The sequence below is a fragment of the Chinchilla lanigera genome, unplaced genomic scaffold (genome assembly GCF_000276665.1).
Source record: "Chinchilla lanigera isolate Chin_1 unplaced genomic scaffold, ChiLan1.0 scaffold00094, whole genome shotgun sequence".
NCBI classification, from domain to species: domain Eukaryota; kingdom Metazoa; phylum Chordata; class Mammalia; order Rodentia; family Chinchillidae; genus Chinchilla; species Chinchilla lanigera.
In genome coordinates, this window is record NW_004955495.1 from 5,756,611 (window position 1) to 5,761,853 (window position 5,243).

The following is a 5,243-nucleotide window of genomic DNA, read 5'->3' on the forward strand; positions in this document are numbered from 1 at the left end:
CAGAAAAACCTACTTATAAAATAGAGTAAATATAATGGTATCCTATAATGAAAGTTATTTATAACTTATGAATTATTTTTTGGAGGGGATTTCCATTCAATTACTTCAGGCTGTGGCTGTGTTTGGGTAGCTGAAACCCTGGATGTTTAACCATGGATAATGCAGTTACACGCAGCTAACTATGGCCCATGTGTGTTTGTGTAGCCCAAGAGCTAAGAGCCTTCCCATCTTTTACTATTTATTTATTTATTTATTCTTTCGTGGGGCTGGGGTTGGAGCCCAGGGCCTCACACATGATCTAACTGAGGTGCACCCCCAACCACTGAGTTTACAATTTTAAATGGCTGGGCGAAGAAAAGAAAAAGACAAGAAGAATTACATTTTTCCACACAGGCAAATTATATGGAATGCAAGTTTCAGCATCTATAAATAAAGTTTTATTGGCACACGGCCACGCCCACTTGCGGCTGTTCCTAGTTATTCACAGCCGCGCGGAGTTGCTGCGGACTGTTCTGCAAAGCCAGAAATATTTACCATCTGCCCCTCTGTAGAAAATGTGTGTCAATCCATGGCGGGCCTCAGGGGACACAGGCAGCCTTGGGGACAGATGACACCCGAGGCCCCCATCCCTGGAGGACAGGCAGACGCTGGTAGAGGAGAAAGCCCGGAGGCCTTGTCCAGCCATGGCCTTTCCCACGGACACGTAGAGTGTCAGCATGATATGCCTGTCACTGTGACCAAAATAGTCCAGGATGGGACAGGGACACGGGAGAGGTGGCTCTAGGGCAGCCAGAGCACTCCTTGGTCAGTCAGGCATCTTGGGCTTTATTGTTTGGCAAAAAAAAAAAAAAAAAAGAATGATTGGCACACAACTATAATCCCAGCGCTCTTGGGAGGCTGCAGCAGGAGGATCTCAGCCTCGAGCAGCCTGGGCAGTTTAGCAAGATTCTGTCTCAAAATAAAAAATATAGCACTCAAGGAATGTAGTTCAGTAGTATGCGCCCTTGGGTCCAATCCACAGCTCCAGAAAAGACAAGAGAGGAGAAGAAAGGGAGTCCTGCCACCTGCCACAGTATGAATGCGCCTTGAGGCCCTGCACTCGGGGACTGAGCCACACACAGGTCGTCACGCACCGCAGGGTCCCGCTCCCCGGACGGCCCCGTGTGCTCAGAGCCCCAGGGACAAAGGGACGACGGCGGTGCTGGGCTGGGGAGGGGACGGGGTCGGCGTGGGGAAGTGGGGGGTCCTGGAGGGGGCGGTGAGGCCAGCGCACAGCCGTGGGGAGCACTCAATGCCACCAAGCCAGGCGCTTAGACCTGGTCAAAATGGTCGATTTTCCTTTAGGTATATTTTTCAAAAATGTGTTAAAAAGCCAGGCATGGTGGCACATGCCTGAAACCCGAGCGTTCAGAAGGCTGAGGGAGGAGGATCACCACGAATTCGAGGCCAGCCTCGGCTACATAGTGAGTTCGAGGTCAGTCTAAACTACATAGCGAGACCCTGTTCAAAAGCAACCCCCTAAAAAAATTTGTTAAAAAAATGAGAACACTAGCAATAGGGTGACCTACTTAGATATGATGCCTGTAATCTCAGCATTACGGAGGCTGAGGCAGGAGGATCACTGTGAGTCCAAAATTAGCTTGGACTAGCTTGAGACCCTGTCTCAAAAAAATTAACAACAACAATAATAATAATGGGGCTGGGGATGTAGCTCAGTGGCACAAAGCCTGCCTGGCAAGTGCAAGGTCATAAGTTAAATTCCCAGTACAAAAAAAAGAGACTTGGGGGCTGGGGATTTAGCTCAGTGGCACAGTGCCTGCCTGGCAAGCGTGAGGTCGTAAGTTCGATTCCCGGTACCAAAAAAAAAAAAAAAAAAAAAAAAAAAAAAAAAAAAAAAAAAAAAAAAAGACTTCAATGAGAAATTATGAACATGCTTGAAATAATAATAATAAATTCAAAGAACTACTGAGCCTCAGAATGCTTGGTCACACACCAGCTCTTCCCAGGGGACACCCAGCAGTCAGCATCCCCCTTCCACGATTTTCAAGGCCAAACTCGATCTCAGGTGAGAGTATCTCACCCGGCTCTGCCCCGGGAGGACCCTGGGCTAGCGCTGTCTGGGGACCTTTGTGGTCAAAATGACCGTGGAGCTCCTGGTGTGGAGCGGGTGGAGACGGGGAGGACACTCAGCCCCTGCAGAGCCCAGGATGCCCCAGAGCACATCTGGCCCCAGCGCGCCCAGAGGAGCCTGCTCTAGGGACAGCAGATGGGCTCAAACCCCGTCCCCTACCCCCTCGAGGGACCCAGCACAGCACACATCATGCCCTCGGGACCCAGACGGGGGCTGACGGCCCAGCACCACACAACCCTGCTGGCACCCTCGTGGCCGGCACCTGTGTGGGCCAAGGTGTCCCCAGCCCCCTGACTTTCGTGGGGCCAGGCAGGCCGTGTCTCAGGTCCCCCTGCCTGGCAGCCCCCTCTTTTGTCCCTGCAGGGCCGCACCATCTCAGGGAACCCAGCCTAGAAGGACAAAGGCCACCTGCCCAGCCAGGGAGCTCAGAGGCGACCTTCTGTGCTCCCCTGGGAGAAGGGGGATGGGCGCCCAGGATCACAGGCCTGGCCGAGGGCTCCTAGAAAATTGTCCCAGGAGTCCCGGGGGCTGCGGGGACCCCTGGCTGGGGTGAGGCTCCTCAGCAGCTTCACCAATCAGGAAGCTGATCTGCACCCCACTTCCTGCTGGGACATCTCACCCCACCCAAGCACTCCCTGGAAGGGCAGACGGACACCCTGATGACCTCCCACTCAGGACAAACGTGCCCTATCCCCACTGCTCCCCCACAGGCTCACTCAGCCCCTGGATGGTCACCCCGGCAGAACTCAGGCCTCCGCCGAATCCTAACGGCCATGGGGGAGAGGGAGGGAAACCACCCACCTGGTCAGGAGAGGACAGAGACCAGGAGCGGGGACGGCGGCCGCACCTGTCACCCACATCAAGTAGCACTCAGCTGGCCCCTTAATCAGCAGTTACTCAGCCACCCCCACCCCAGGGCCCCGCCAGGGCCAACACAGTCACCTCCAAAGGCCACCCCACTCGGGCCACTAAGGGGGGGTCGCTGGGGCTGGCTCAGGAACCTCCAGGATCAGGGGGAGGAGCAGACTGGGAGAGAGAAAAGCTGACAGCTTCAGATGGCTCCATGCTTTCTGCCACAGCCCGCGAGTCCCCCCAAATCTTCCTGGCACTCTTAGGGGGGCTGAGGGATTCCAAGAAGCAGCCTCAGCTCCCCCAGCTCCCAAGGCGCTTCGACAAGGCTTGGGCAAAACTGGGCGTCAGAGAAGACAGGGGCTCTACCCACTTCGAGGTAGGGAGACAGGGATTGCAGGGTTGGCAACTCCTACAAAGGGTGCCTCGGGGTCCATCAACACCCACAGGGCTCCCACAAAAATATCTTCAAGCTGGGTGTCGTGGCGCATGCCTGTCAGCCCAGCACTCTGGGAGGCTGAGGCGGGAGGGTCTCAAGTTGAAACCTACCTGGGCAATTTAGGGAGACCCTATAAAAAATGAAAAGGGCTGGGAATGCAGCTCAGTGTGAAGGCCCTGGGTTCAAGCTCCAGTACCGCAAGGAAAGAAAAGAAAAAGAACCTTCAAAATAAAAAATCTCATAGGGCTGGGATGGGGGGCAGCAAAATAGGAGGAACCCCGCCTCAATCCTGGTCATTTACCCTCCCCACAGCAAGGCACACATGCATTCTTGGGGCCACCTGGCCCCGACCAAGGGTCTCCGGCTCCATACCCTAGAGTAAGGAGAGCTAGAGGGCAGGTCCAGTCCTCAGACTGTCCTGCCTCAGCCTCTTTTCCTCCTCTTCCCACCATCTTCCCCAGTCTGGGGCAGTTCGGAGCTGTCCTGAAGGCCACCAAGCCAATTGCCTGGGACAACTGGTGCCACCGAGGACCTGTGTTTCTCGCGCCCTGTGAACGGGCATCTCATGTGCACACTGTCTGCTGTGCGACTTTAAGGCGGCCGCCCAGGGGCCGACGCTCTGGGTGAGGCCGGGCGGAGGGCGAGGAGGGAAATGGTTTTGGTACTTACTTTTCTTTTTGTCTCACAACAGGGGGTTAAAGGTCTCAGGGGCTGAAGGAGCCACCCAGGGCTGGCGGGCCTGGCTTTATAGAAGCGTCACCCAGCACCCGGGGGGCGGCGCACCGCAGTTACTAACAGCCGCTGCTGTGTCCTGCCCATGTAGGGTCAAGAATGCGGCTGCCGTGGACCTGGCTCGGCCCGGCTGGCCGCCCGCACCTGCTGCTGGGCTGACGCATACAATGTCACCTCTGCCCTACCAGAAGCAGGTGACAAGCCGGGTATGGTGGCACTTGTCTGTAATCACAGGACAGGGGAAATTGAAGCAGGACGATCACCATGAGTTGAAGGCCAGCCTGGGCTACGCAGTGAGACCCTGTTTCACCCCCCAGAGGCAAGTGGCTGTCCCTGTCACTCGGCCAGACTGATGTGCCTGCCGCTGCGGCTGAGCCCCTCAAACGCAGCAATGCTGGTAATCAGGGAGCGTCCGCTGCGCACGAGACCCTGACAACTCTCTGTTCCCAGGCAGCCCCAGCGGCCCGCGGTGTCCTCCCCCCACGGCTGAGCGTACGTGTGACTAATACACTGCAGGCCCTCGTACACATCCGTTATCAGGTGCCTTGTGCTCTGCCATCTGTGTCGCCCTGTGGCAGGACCCCTGTGCCCACGGATGGGGTGCAGCAGGCCTCTGGAACACGAGCTGCTGAACCTATGCCCGTGAGTCCACAGCTCGGCCCTGGCTGGCATTTCTGACCCCACCGAGCCGGGGCTCTGGATTCTAGAACCTTCCACACCCACTGGGAGCAGCCCGCCTGCCACACTTGGCCTGGTTGGAGCGGCCCGGGACTGCCTACACAGCCACCCAGACACCCTGCTCATCTCCAGCCAGGCTCAGACAGGGGCTGCTGAAGCTACAGAGGACTCCCAGAGCGAGTCGCGGCAGAGCTGGGGATGCCTGGATGGTCTCTCCCGGCGGGCACATCTGCCTGCCCTGTGCCTCCTAAAGAGGTCCCCCCACGGTGCCGTGGCACACGCCGGGCAGGGGACAGACACTCTGTTATCAGTCACCTTTGTCACTGTGACAAAATGCATAAGTGCCCCGTGGAACTAGAGGAGGAGAGGGTTAATGTGGCTCGTGGGCTCCGGGGGTTCAGCCATGGTAAGCAG

General features: G+C 56.7%; 1 long non-coding RNA gene across 1 annotated transcript in view; it reads right to left on the reverse strand.

The window, feature by feature from the left end:
• LOC102012977 overlaps positions 1 to 4,127 on the reverse strand; it is a 12,328-nt gene extending 8,201 nt beyond the window's left edge. Inside the window, exon 1 of the long non-coding RNA XR_001231365.1 lies at positions 4,089 to 4,127. This is a non-coding gene — a long non-coding RNA (uncharacterized LOC102012977). The remainder of the gene's footprint in view (positions 1 to 4,088) is intronic.
• Positions 4,128 to 5,243: the final 1,116 nt, after the last annotated feature.